Here is a 15,000-nt window from a genome sequence, read left to right on the forward strand (position 1 = left end):
TTAAATGTTAAAAACAAAAATAAAAATAAAAAACAAACAAGAGAGAAAAAAAATCAAAAAATCAACACAAAGGCAACGCTCTTACTCGATCCTACACCCTTTCCCTTCCCATCCCCATATTCCCTGTCCGACATCCGCACCATCAACGCACACGGCGTACAGTGTAATAGTATACGAGCGCGCAGGTCTCGAGACTCAATACGAGAAGCATCGATGACCGAGATTCTCGAGACGAGAAAAAGCATCGAGACCAAAGTCGAGGTCGGTGCTTTCTCAATACTAAAAGCATCGATGACCTGCCTTCTCAAAACCTAAAGCACCGGTGACCTTTTGGTGACCCGGATGCCCGCCAGTGGCTCTTGATTTGTTTATTGAAGAGAGAGGAAGTACAATGGCAAGGGCACTAACCACAATATTATTTTATAAAACAAAGACAATGCAAATAATGGATTATATCCCTTGAATCATAACATTAATAATACCAAGATGTTACATCTCTCACCCTCAAGTTCTTAACCTATTAACCATATAATGGATTAATGAATCAAGTTACTTAATTGAGTGGCTTGCACATACGAATCACAATAACATTTGTGCAAGAGCCATAGTCATTAACATAATGAACGTGAAAGTAAAACAGACGATAACAACATAACAATAGAAAACTTTCCAAGTTCACTTTATTTTCACAACAACATATAAATTATGGTGAAATAAATTGTAGTGTTTACAAAAACGAGAAATGATGAAAGGTTCAACTTGTCTGGAGGTTTAATTGTTTGAGCTGATCTGCGGATTGGCTGTTCTGACAGCGGTGGGGTCAAAGTGTCATGGATATTACACTGAGTTTGAGCCAGTGATACGTTATCGGGATAAGTATTAACATTAGCAGAATCAACTGGGGTTGGGTTATGATTAATCACTGGGTTCTCATCATTATTTGTTTTTGGTTCAGAATATGTGACCTTGATCTGATCAGCATGTCTGCGAGACTCATTCCCAACACTTTTTTTTTATTTTATAGGACACTGGCCCTGTACATTGTTTTATGCGGCCAGGTACCCACTTATCACCCCTTCCGTAGTTTCTGAAATAAACTGAATCATCTACACTTATCTCTCTGTCAATGGCAGTTTTATCATGATGAGAATTTTGTGTTTGTTGTTGTTTTAAAACAGACTTATGTACTGTGGGATGAATAAGATCAAGATGGGTATTGAGTTTTCTTCCACAAAGTAACTCACATGGTGCAACACCTGTAGTGGCATGAGGTGTGGCACGGTATTTTGTTAAGAACCTGTTCAATCTGTCATCAAGTGAAAATTTATCACCCATTCCAATCACAGCAGTTTTGAATATGCCCACTGCTCTTTCTGCCAAACCGTTAGTAAATGGTTGGTAAGGAGAAGGAGTTATATGCTTATTGACATTAGCAATACAAAACAGTCTGAACTCATTGGAAACTAAGCTTGGCCCATTGTCTGATACAATAATGTCTGGCAAGCCATGATAGGAAAATATTTCGTTAAGCTTTGAGATTGTGCTTGATGGAGTGATTGTACTCATTCTTTTTACTTCCAACCATTTAGAGTGTGCATCGATTAGGGTCATAAACATGTTATTTAGAAAAGGACCTGCGTAGTCAATGTGGATACAAGACCAGGCCACTCCCAATTTTGTAAAGGGGCCTTGCCTGGGTGCTTAGCATGTTTAATACATGTAGAACAGAGCTTTACACATATTTCTATGTCTGCATTGATTTGAGGCCACCAAAACCATGACCTCGCTAGCCCTTTCATTTAGATGATCCTGTATGAGTATCATGTAATAAGGCGAGCAGATGATCTTGCAAATTTCTTGGAATGATCACCCTAGAACCCCAAAGTATGCATCCTTCTTCCAAACTCAACTCATTTTGATTGTTTTTATAAGTTTTTAAAATTTCATGCATACAATGAGTATCTTCAGGCCAACGATTCAAGCAATATGCATAGGGCTTGCTAAAGGTTTCATCTTGTTGCATTTCTTTTGCAACTTCAAGCGAATCAATAATAGAGTTATCAATTATAGAAAACAATGCCTCAGTATCTTCTGGAAAATAATTCGATGCAGTCGTTTGGTTAGTCAGAGGTAAACAAATTAATGCGTCTGCACTGATCTCACAACCAGGTTTGTACTGCAGCTTGTAGCCGTATGCTACAAGTGTGAGAGCCCACCTTTGGACTCTGGGTGAAGCGTGCTCTGGTTACGATTTGTGTTCACCAAAAAGACCTAACAAGGGCTTATGATCCGTAAATATGGTGAAGGGTCTTCCAAATAGATATTTGTTAGAACTTTTTAACACCAAATATGATGCTCACCCCCTCCCGGTCCAGTTGGGGGTGGGAATAATTTTTCTCTGCCCTGTTTAGGGTTCTAAAACATAAGCTATTGGTGTTTCACCCCCTTCATCTTGGTGGGACAAAACAGCCCCTACACCATAAGGAGATGTGTCACAGGTCAAAATCAGTTTCTACGAAGGATTATAATGAACAAGCATTGCCTCAGATGATAAAATACTCTTAGCAGTGAGGAATGCATCCTCTTGCTCTTTGTCCCAACGCCAGGATTCACTTCTTTGCAATAGTTTGAACAAGATAGTTAGAATGTCAGACAAGTTATGCATAAATTTGGCGTAATATAATAATTCATCATGCCCAAGAATGCTCATAATTGTTGCACATTTTGTGGCCTCAGTGCCTCTTTGGTTGCTTTTATTTTATCCTGTTGAGGTTTTAAACATTGCTTGCTCAATCTATATCCCAAGAAATTGATTTCTGGTAACATAAACTGACTTTTTTCTCAGTTGATCTTTAATCCTATGTCTCTGACCAGCTACAAAACTCTATTGAGTGTTTCAAGGTGCTCAGTCATCTTTACCCGTAATGTATATATTGTCAAAACACACACACACACACACACACACACACATTTGGTATATCCTGAAAGTGGCTGTCCATAACAGCTTGAAAAATACCAGGACTAGATGATGTACCAAAACATAATCTAGAGTATTAAACAAGACTCTTGTGGGTATTGATGGTCGTATACGTGTTTGAATCAGGATGTAATGTCAATTGTGTGTATGCATGGGAAAAATAAAGTTCAGTAAACTTTTCACCATTTCCTAATTTCATTGAAATATCCTCGATATTTGAGATCGGGTAGCCATTCTTCTCAAGATGTTTATTAGTTGTGATTTTATAATCTCCACACGGTCTTACTGTGCCATCTCTTTTAACTACAGGGACTATCGGCGTTGCCCAATCAGAACTCTCAACTTTTTCTATTATGCCATTTGACTCCAATCTTTCAATTTCATTTTCTATTTTTGCCCTGAGCCTGTATGGTGGAACTCGCGCCTTGTAATACCTAGGGTCGGTCGGTACCCGTCTTCATTGCCAATTTGACTGTTCTGTCAATCAATAAACCATTTTCCCAAAAAGCAAGCATGTTATCATTCAACAATTTTTCTAACGAGGCATTAGTACTAGTATCACACTTCACCAAAAATATGGAATTCCAGTCCAGTTTGATGTGTTGAAGCCGGTTCCTGCCAAGCAATGATGGTGCATCTCCTCGGACAACGACAATCGGGGGTTTGAACTTCTGTCCATTGTAGTCAACTGGCACAACCGTCTCTCCTAACACTGGCACACTACCTCCTGTGTATGTCTTTGTTGATGAACTACACAAGTCAAAATCGGCCTTGTTCATGACAAGAAGTGTAGCGCCAGTATCAAGCACGAATGTCACCCTGACGCCATTTACGTTGACTGGAACCGACACTGGCTTTGTGTTGACACTACGACAATTTGGTGATCCTGTCATCTAAAACAATAGGAATTCTGGGTCATTTGTGGTAGTCATGGTGTCTGTGACAGATTCGGAATTGTCAAGCTGCACATCTACGAAATGCTGACGATGACGCTGATGATGAAGCTCATTGTGGCCGCCTGTCCGCTTAGACAAAGGGGTTGGTTTGGACGATCTACACGCCTTTGCAATGTGGCCACCCTTGCTGAACTTGAAGCAGGTTGCTGATTTAAACTTGCATTGCTGGGGTGAATGTGGGCCCAGACAACGATGACATTTGTTGAGGGTTGTTAAATCTGTTGTTGGTGTTGGTTTTAGAATAGGAATGGTGATTCTTCGCCGTACGATGATGCGTGACATTTACTCCATTAATCGAAGAATCGGCATTAGCAGCAAGAGTTCGGGCTGCCTCTGTGGTTTGGAGAACCGATGTAGCAATGAAAATTGTTCTGTTTAGGGTAAGCGTTTGGTCTAACAACAATTTGCGCTGAATTTCAATGATATTTAGGCCTACCAGCCTGTCACTAAGTGAGTCGCCGAATTCACAATACTCACTCATATGCCTCAAATTTGCTACGAATTCGGAAATCGTCTCATTTGGTTGTCTATTTCTGGCTTCGAATTTGGCTCTCTGTAGAAACTTGGGCGGTTGTGGTGCATGGTGATTTCTTAGTAGATTGTAAAGTTCGTCGAATGATTTCGTAGCCGGTTTGCCTGGGAAGGCTATATCTTTAAGCAGTCTAAATTGCTGTGCTCCTATCAATGTTAACCACACTGCCCTCTTTTTAGATTCATCAGTCACATGATTGGCTTCTAGGTAGAAACATAGACTTTCAAGGTAATCGTTTATCGTCTCTTGACCCGACTCAAACTCTTTTATTTGGTAAAGTAGTGCCATTTTACCATTAATACTTAGCTTGCTGGGAGCTCTTGATGCTCATAATAATGATGCAATCATTTATTATAGCTGATGGATCGCCTCGTCGCAAAACTGTTAAGGATTACCAATGAATTGACGAACAGCTGGAAATCGACCGGCTCTGGATTTGTTGATTTTGAGAGAGAACGTACAATGGCAAGGGCACTAACCACAAAAATATTTTATAAAACAAAGACAATGCAAACAATGGATTATATCCCTTGAATCATAATATTAATAATACCAAGATATTACACTATTATTATTCTCACTATTATTATTATAATGAAGATGATGATGATGATGATGATGATGATGATGATGATGATGATGATGATGATGATGATGATAATATTAATAATAATAATAACAATAATACTACTACTAATAATAATAGTAATAATGATGATGATGATAATAAATAATAATAATAATAATAATAATAATAATAATAATAATAATAATAATAATAATAATAATAATAATAATAATAATAATAATAATAATAATAGTAATAAGAAGAAGAAGAAGAAGAAGAAGAAGAAGAAGAAGAAGAAGAAGAAAGAAGAAGAAGAAGAAGAAGAAGAAGAGAAGAAGAAGAAGAAGAAGAAGAAGAAGAAGAAGAAGAAGAAGAGAAGAAGAGAGAAGAGAGAGAGAAGAAGAAGAGAGAAAGAAAAAGAAGAAGGAAGAAGAAGAGAGAAGAAGAGAAGAAAAGAGAGAGAAGAAGAAGAGAAGAAGGGAAGGAGGAGAAGAAGAGAGAAGGAGAGGAGAAGGAGAGAGGAGAGGAGGAGAAGGAGAGGAGGTAAGGAAAGGAGGAGGAGGAGGAGGAGACGAAAACGGAGACGGAGTAAGAGTAGGAGAAGGGGAAGGAGGAGAAGCAAAAGAAGGAGAGGGATAAGGAGAAGAAGAGGAAGAAGAAGGTAAGGTTTTGAGATCTGCCATAGTCAAGTTTTGCTCTTTTTCATTTTGAGCTACCTACTAGGCCGTGGGCGGCAACAATCTTTTCAACTTTAATTACTAATCTTAGCATTGTAACCCCCAATTAATTAAACGAAATTAATTGAATTTACATTCCTTTATTGCCTTTTTTATATGTTGATAAAATTTCTTAATTTTGTTTACGTCACCGTCTGATGTTGGGGCCAATATTTGAATAATGTTCACGTTAAATGGGTTTCCTTTCAACTGTATTAAAATAACTATTTCTGAGAACTAATAAAATGGATGAAAATGACGTCATAAGTTTTTGTCTTGATCACTAATGTCGGAAGGAGAATCAATTGAATAACACAGTATACGTTAAGGATCTTACTTCGGAGGCAGAAGTGTTTACTTTTAATCTTTAATTAACCGTTTGATTCTCAGTGAATTCTCCATAACTAAACAGTACAAAAGTAAGATTATTCTTATATGATATTGCCAAGACTGCAAATCGGTATTATATTGAGAACTTTTCTATGTTTAGGAGACCTTCTGAAAACTGATAGCGTTAGCATTTCTTTCAATTTGTATTTTCACCTGTGGATCTTTTGTCATGTGTTTATTTACTCAATTTGTCACCACATAGAAGCATTTTAATAACTCTAGAACAAACCTTGATAGATTTGTGAAAGTTTAAAATTTCCTAATTTGACCATTGTTTTGATTCTATTAGATCGATGTTGGAGGAATTTTTTTTTCTATTAGGGTTAGTTATAAGTTTTGCAAAGGTGATGGGGTGTGTGATTTTCCTATAAGGTTTAGTTAAAGGAACTAGAGAGCTGCGCCGGGGTTACCAATACTTAGCTTCTTTATCCTTACCAATCATTCGTTTGGACAGAAAAAAAACTTAACGCTTACCGTCAAAAGCAGTTTAGATTTGAAGATGCATTTGTTTTCTATCAAAAAACATACGGTACTAGACAATCCTTGATGAATTTCAAAAGTTGTGTTTGAAATTATATCGTAAATTTTTTCATGATTCATTCCTCGCGAAATCGTGGCAGCTTACGTCTGTTTCAATGGTGCCGTCGCAAAAAACAAAAACAAAGGTTTTTTAAAAAGTTTATTGAGAAAAAGATACGGAAAAAAGTATCCCTAGATAGGTATGCAATTTGGTGCATAAGTGCAGTAAAAATTGGTGCGCAAAATTAGTTCGTAGCGGATGCGAGACTCTGTGTGTATGAGTGTGTGTGTGTGTGTGTGTGTTGGTGTGTGTATGTGTGTGTGAATGTGTGTGTGTGTCTTCTTTTTTTTTTTTTTTGGGAGTGCCTACGTACACGGTAACGGGGCATTTAGCCTCAGGATCAACGTACACGTAAACTGGTTTACCGTTGCAACACAAGCAATAGATGGTCCTCGCTGTCGTGACCGCGCGCGCTCGTGTGTGTGTGTGTGTGTGTGTGTGTGTGTGTGTGTGTTATTTTTTTAAAAATCAAAAACAATTTAACCATTAATGGCGAGATTCCATCTTACACTCCCCAAACTCCAGATCTTAGTCTTAATGTTATCAAAGACAAGCTTTTCGATTTATAGTTTAATTGAAGCCCGAGTCGAAATATACTCTTACTACTGCTCTCTTGGTGGAAACGTTTTATTCTGCATAAGCAATCTGGAGAAAAAAATCATGCACTGTAAAAGGTTAAAATTTCAAGAAGTACGCACCGTGAACACCACTGTAACAATCCTTTGATCTACGTCATCAGGCAACCCATTGTTTCTTTCATCTTTTTCCATTCCCCCTTACTATCCCCCCATCTCCCGACCATCTCTCTCTCTCTCTCTCTCTCTCTCTATCTATCTATCTCTCTCTCTCTCTCTCTCTCTCTCTCTTGTCATAGTGTTATCCCTTCCTCTTCCCATCTCATTGTAAAATGAAAACGTTCTGCTGATTGCAGATACTTGTATGATTGTTTTGTTTTTTCTCTCTCACTAGGCTAGGATTAAAAACCAAGACATCAGGTAATGGGTGTCTAATGCCAAAGTATAGATTCTCTCTTTGGCCAATTTAGTCACGCATGTGGCAGCCCAGCTATTTATTATGTTCTGCCTATAACAAACAGTAAGTGGGATTTTGGGGGTGGGTACGAAAGAAATCAAGGTCATAAGTAACCGTGCACAAGAGCTGTATCGGGAATTGGTTTCTGGGGGTCTTGCAAATACCAAATATTTTATGGAAAGCTCTTTCGAACTCCAAGACGTCTGGTTTGTTTTGCTATCTTGGAACAAACGAAACAAAGATGTCTTGATGTGTGACCTTGTTGTCTGATTTTTTGACCTGGATGTAAGGTTTTTAGACCTAGATGTATCCTTTTGTGTATGCAAGACATGCGGGTAAGTACAGCGATAGCTTGCCAGTAGAGGAAAAAAAAGGAAGAAGCAGCGTATCCGCATTTGAAAAAAAAACCCTGAACAAACAAAACAACTTAACCTTTTAAAGGCGAATATCAATCTTACTTGGACCAAAAATAAAATCTTACCGTTTTCATCAAAAGACAAAAAAAACAAAAACAAAACAAATTACAATTTAAAAACTTGAGCTTTTATATAGGGCAATATCCACCCAACGTGCTCAAGGCGCTTTTTATCAATATTCTTACTGCTCTTATGGTGGAAACGTTTTTTTTCTGCGTTAAAAAATAATACAAATGAAGACTATTATTTGAAAACAAAAAAATCAGTGTCACTGGCAAAGGGTTAATTGCATCCTGTGAGACTCCTACGGCACTTGCTAATCATAAAAAAGGAAATAGAAATCAACAATACTACGTTGAAAAAAAAAGAAGAAAAAAAGAAAGAAGAAAAAAAGGAGGGGGGGGGTGAGCAAACCCAGTAGCAATGCAACCTTTTAGCGGCGAAATTCGATCTTTGACCTAACACCAAATCTTCTTTCATCAAAAGACAAGTAACGGCAAAACGATTATAGACAATTGAAGTCCGAGTTGCGATAGTCTGACTGCTCTCTTGGTCGAAACGCTGTATTCTCCATTAACAATAATAAAGATAAAAGCAAACTATTATTTGAAAGCAAAAAATTAGCTTCGCTGTTAAGGGGTTAAGAACACATGCGAGCATCCTCGACATGCTCTACGGCACCAAGGTCACCAAGCGACACGTCTCCCTTTCGTCCTCATGCAACCCCCTGCTTCAACGAAAATATCTACCCACCCCCCCGGTCTAATTATTTGTAGCAGACGACAAATTTCTCAAAACGGTCACGTGACACTGTAAAAACAACACAGGAAGTCCATGAATGCTTATTTCCTTTAAACGCTCCTTAAAAATTTCGTTTTCATTCGACTCAACGGGTCAGATTGGCCGGTATTTTTTAACGAACTAAAGTTCTGAAAAATCAAAATGTTTCTTAGAATGTTGAAAGATGCTAGTTTTTGAAACAGATGTAGATTTTGAAAAGAAATATTTATCGTGCTCAAGGCGAATTGGACAGTCAGCGGAGGTTGGTAAGCCAAAGGCGAGGCTCTCTAGGTTTTATTTTTTCTTATGGTTAGTTGAGGGAATATTTGAGTTGTTTCCCTTAGCACTATGAGCTTTCGGAAGGCCTCCCCATTGTTTGGAAGCGCTTGACTTGATATAAAAAGTGATCTTTTAATATAACGTAACATGTTTAGATAACTACCACTACCTAATCTAATTAATTTGTCGACTACCTCTGATTTATTTATATTGAAAGGTGACGTTTGTTATTGTTAACAAAGTCGTTCAGAAAAAAGGAAATAAAAGTTTTGTTTTAATTTAAATTATAACATAGATACAGACTTAATTCTCTGACTAACTTGCCGAGAAAAATTCCATTGGTGTCAGCCAAATGCATGCAAGCACTTGTTTGTAATTCTAGATAGACGTCTAGTGAGTATACAAAAGGTGTTCATCATGAATGAATTTCCATTCTATCCAAATAAATAAATGCACTGGTAAGATGGATATCAATTTTAGAGAAATTCCTTAAATTCCTCAGTCAAGCATCTCGTTCAAATTAGTATTTTCACCGTGGATCTTTTGTCAGACGTTTATTAATTCAATTCGTCCATATACAGTACCGCTTTTAAAACTTTAGAACAACCCGCGATAGATTGGTCAAAGATTTTTAAATTTCCGAACATGACCATTGTTTTTGTTATACGCCACCGTTTTTTCGTTGAACTTTTGAAAGCTAGTGCAAAGCAGTCTCAGGGTTATTCTTTTATCTATTAGGGTTAGCGCGAGGTCGGAGCATTTTTGTTCTAGTTGTTTTGTTAGTTTAGTTATAGTTCTCAGTGTAAGTTCTAGAGTGTTTGTTTTTTCTATTCATCATCATCCATCGCGGCTTGTATTCTTGAGCGCGTTGTCGGTCAGCTGTGTCCACATATCACGATCCTCTGTGGTACGCACGAAGTCTGCGTCGTTTATAAAATCACTTTTGGCCATTCTTAGGTTTCGTTTGATCACCCCAGATGTTACAACTTTTTTTGTTTCTTCTTAACATACATCCCAGAAACCGTAACTGCCTCTTTCTGATGGTATCTATCAGTATTCCTCTCTTTCTCACCTTTGCCCGCACTTCTTCGGCCGAATACTTGTCTGTCCAGCCCGAAAATTTCGTGAGGTGTTTGAATCAAGAAATTATACCACATGAAAAGATTGGTCTTGTCGTTGAAATGAAGAACAGTGTGTATGGCGAATGTAGCCTAAGCAGAAGGAAACAAGATGTAATCCATGAAAGAGAAGACTTGAACGACACTGCGTTGTTCAATGTAGGCGGGGAAACAGTGGTTTAGAAAGTCTCTGCTAAGTCTTACAAAATTTGCCTGTCCATCACGTTGGGGTAAGCAATGTAAGATGTGAGAATGGTACGATCTTACTTAATTAAACAGAAAGGAATGCCGACAACAAGTGAAAGATAAGACGAGAAGTTTAATCAAAGACGAAGTGTCTGTTATCGCAATCGAAAGTAGGAAACAGAAAAAGTGAACTAAAATAAAAAGTGGTCAAATAATTTTGGGAGAAATCAACCAAACAAAAGACCGCTATGTAATTATTTTTTAAACATTTAATTTCAGACTCATCTCTTCACTTTTGCTCACTAGTATAAATAACATTCTCTGCACGTTTTTTTTGGAGAGTATGCCATCAGGGTACGATCGCCTGCGTATCCCATGCTATTCATATCCGCTCCCCAGCCACCCCCCAAACGACGGCACCTTTCATGTTTTCAATATCTTAGAATATTTCACAATATATGTTTAAAATGTCCTGTGATAAGACGCAACTTTGTCTTTCTCCCTTCTCGATGTTAAAGAACTCCGATGTTTCGTTACCAAGTTTGACAAACGCTATTAGATCCCAGTATAAGTTTTTCACAATTAGAAGGTCTGTACAGTCTACTCTGACTCTAAGATTTTGAAGAGTGTTTCGCGTTGTTCTGAATCAAACGTTTTCAAATAATCAATGAAGCACATACATATTTAGTGATTTTTTTGTTGTTTTTTCATTGACCGTTGCATTATTGTTTCCAATGTAAAAATTGCAGTTGCAGTACCCTTTTCATTAAAAAAAACCCAAAAAAAAAACCCATTCTGGTCGTCACTTATCTCTGGAGAGATCTTGCGCTTCGTTCGATTTGTAAGCAGTATTCATATATTTTTTTGTGACCTGGCTCATTAAGCTGATTGTTCTGTGTAGGTTATAATCAATAGTTCCTTTTATTTGGCAATTATAATGAATACTGTCTTTAAAAGATTATACAGGACATCGTGTCCATATATAATGTTACAGACTTTTGAAGGATATCTATTCCCAGGTCGTCGAGGGTGTCAATCAACTCTATTGAGAGATAATCTTTGCGTACCGTTTTCCCCTTTGTTCTGCTCTTTGGAAGCAGTTTCCTCTTCTTCTTAGCAGCTGGAGACCTTTGTTTACATTAGAGGCACGCGCCTGTTTGGCATCCTTGTAAAGATCTTTTAAAATGTTTACTTCCCAACGTTTCAAAATTCCGTTATTGTCGATGAGTATATTACAGTTTGCGTCTTTAGTGCATTTTCTTGCCATGATTGGTAGTTTTCCACTTAGATCTTGTACTGACTGATATAATTATTTGGTATTAGATTGCTCTAGTGGCATTCACGTTCAATGTGATCTTCCTTTGCTCTCTTACCATCTTGTTTTATACTATTAATAGCTTATTTATATTCACTGTTGTTGCGTTCTAGTTTTCTTGTTTTATCCATCATTTCAAAGATATTGTTATTCATCCATTTTTGGTTTGGTTCGTGTTTTTTCACAATTGCAATAGTCTTTCTAGAAGATTCTGAGTTGCAAGAATTTCTTGATTTCGGTACTCATCTATGTTTATCTTGGGTCAAGTTATCTACTTTTCTGAGAATCAAAGGAATACTTAGGTTGTTTCTCTTATCAGGAATAGCTTAAAATAGGCCTCCCCTGTTCAGGCGGGAAATGTGTTGCTACTTTTGTGTACAATCGGGAACCCGTCCGGTAGACTCATTACAATACAACGCTTGACCAGATGGTATGCGGTTTCGGGTTCACATCTACAAGGCGTACCTTTGGGACATGTAGAAAGTCCTACTGATGAAACGTTTGTGCCATCAGGCAGGTTTTCAATCTCTGTTGATTTAACCTAAATCATTATCCTCTTCTACTTTTAAAAAGCCTGGCAACATTCATCCAAATTTCGAAAAGTTTACGTCTTACCGTCCATTATGCGCCTGAGCTCGGTTTCCCCAGTTCCCCTCTTCATTTTGTTAAACCAGCGCCAGGTTATTGTTTCCCACCGGACACGGGAGGGCGGATATCGGGTTCTATTCTTTAAGTGGTGTATGTAGCTTGCGTTCCCGACACTATTTTCAAAGACTTGCAAAGTTTTACATCTACCTCCTCAACGGTCTTGCTCCTACCCTGAGCGAGGCGCAATACTCCACAATAGAATAGTATAGTGTCAGGGATGAAGTCCTCAAGAGTGCCTGGTCGGCACTCCAAGTTATTTTTTATCTACTGGACAACAATTACGAGATGGGCCGATAGGTAAAACCACAGACTACCATGTCCTGTGTTATCTATGGGTAAAACTGCGGTCCAGCGTATCTTCGAATAAGGCTGATGTGGGAGAATCTTGTCCCCGACCAGGACGTTTAGTCTTCTGGTGAGCCAGCAGCTGTATGGATGGAACGCTGCGGATACAATTTTTGAACTGCTTACCTTCAGATACCACTTGTGAAAGTAGGATTTCTATTTTGACTGAATGTGTTCTGGAGACGGATCAAGACCTTACATTGAGTATCGAGAGTCCAGTTGTACATATATCCCAGCCTTAGGGAGGAAATGTTTGGCAGCTCGCTAATGTAGACATTAAATGACATTGTTCGCAGAACAGATCTCTTAAGGACTCCATTCCTTAGTTTCCTGTTTTTACTCGTATTGTGTCCAAAGATGACGTGGATAATTCTGTTCCTTTAGGACAGAAGAGAACAGATTCCATGTATTTTTGCATCTCATGAGTTTTGCCAGTTTCAGCGTAAGCCCTGACATCCTACCTTATCAAAAGAGGTCGGGAGGTCTATAAACACGCACCTGTTTGCTGATTTCTTTCAAAGCCTGCTTTAATGTGTTCTGTAAGGGCAATGACCTGTTATCTTATGAAACTTCCGTCCTTGATGTCCGCTTGCTTGTATGTCATGTTGCATCTATGACTTCTTTAGTGGCACACGCAAAATTCGTCCGAATATTATTAATCCAATGTCTTTCATTTCCTTAATTTCAGAGGGTAACGCGTGCGCATCGACATTTCTCCCAGATTATATTGATATGATTGTTAAAATGACGAAAAATTTTCTCCTTAAACGAAACCATTTAAATTTAGAATTGAAGAAGATCCTTCTATCTGTCACATTCCTTAAACTGACGTAACCTGTCAAGAATCTGTTTTAAACTCAAGTGAAAAATCTCTCCAATATTCAAATTTTAGTATATATCAAAATAACAACAGATGTATTAAAAAGGGAAAAGGGGGAAGGCCGAACAGCAACATGAAAACAAATAAAAGAGTAGAAATTGTTTCAGAACAAATGTAAGATACATTCAATTATAATTGATGGATGTATAGAGCTCATATTTCAAGTCCACGATTCAAGTCATGCCAGGCCGTTGGCATCTCGTTATTTCCTGAAGCAATAATAATCTTAGCACAGAACGGTCACTTTTGCACTTTGCGCAGCGGCAGACTCGACCCCAGGGTCAAAACTATTCCATACTGGATTGGTTGCCGACTATAAGTTGTTTGCTGGTGTCAAATCTTCTCAGGGGTAAAATGAGTACCTGGCCGTTAACATTGTTGCCTCTATCATAAAGAAATAGTTAAGAGGCTGGGCATTTTTAGTGGGATTTGTGCTATGTAACTGCTCTAGTTTTTTCTTAATATCATGATATAGGTTGCAGCCCTACTTAAATTTTGCTATGTTTTGTTGATCGCGGTCTGTAACCGGAGAGATTTGTATGTTTTGAAATCTTTGTCCCGTTACCCATATCACTTTTTAAACTTAGCTGGTCATAAGTTATGAAAGCTATAAGAATGTTAGTACTAATAAAATGTCTCCTAACAGACAATTTGCACTATGAGCTTGATTTTTCAGTCCCGAAGTTATAGCAAAGGGTATGCACAACATTTTTATATCTCGTTGATTATGATAAATCTGCTGTGGATTCAGGAGGTATAAATAGAAGTAACATGCCGGTAACGGTTCAAATATCCATGTGAGTAGTGCACCGATGAGTCATTTTACTCACAAAACGTTGTTCTTGTACTCTAATAAAGAACATTTAAAACATTTTGACCAGAAAACTCGTCCTACAAATATCAATCGATTAAAAATACTTGGTAAAATTTCTCAAACCTGGGACTCAAGGAAATCGTTAATGAAGTCCCAGGAAAGAGAGTTTATGAAAAGATAAAAGTATTTTAATCGATCCTTATTTGAAGGACGGAATTTGTGACAAAATATTAAATGTCATTGTTTCTTCAAAGTACATCAGTTCTCACCATCCCTAATGATCAGTGATTTCTTGTCTGAGGGCTAACCCACACCGGAGACTGAGGGCTACCACACACTGGAAACTGACTCCGTCCTCAGCCGTTTTATTTTTTCGAGCTTGGTATGGGTTTGTCTAGCGGCTCTTCTAGTTATTCTTAGTATTTTATCCGTGCCCGGTCTTTATCCGGAAGACAGCAGAGGACGGCA

General features: G+C 38.0%; 1 protein-coding gene across 1 annotated transcript in view; it reads left to right on the forward strand.

Moving 5' to 3' along the window:
- The first annotated feature begins 6,048 nt into the window (after positions 1-6,048).
- Positions 6,049-15,000, forward strand: part of LOC144959238 (uncharacterized) — an 87,170-nt gene continuing 78,218 nt past the window's right edge. Inside the window, exon 1 of the mRNA XM_078891779.1 lies at positions 6,049-6,168. The gene's annotated coding sequence lies outside the window, so the exon portion shown is untranslated. The remainder of the gene's footprint in view (positions 6,169-15,000) is intronic.

This window comes from Berghia stephanieae, chromosome 13 (assembly GCF_034508935.2).
Source record: "Berghia stephanieae isolate SIO BIC M18660-M18661 chromosome 13, UCSD_Bste_1.3, whole genome shotgun sequence".
Taxonomy (NCBI): domain Eukaryota; kingdom Metazoa; phylum Mollusca; class Gastropoda; order Nudibranchia; family Aeolidiidae; genus Berghia; species Berghia stephanieae.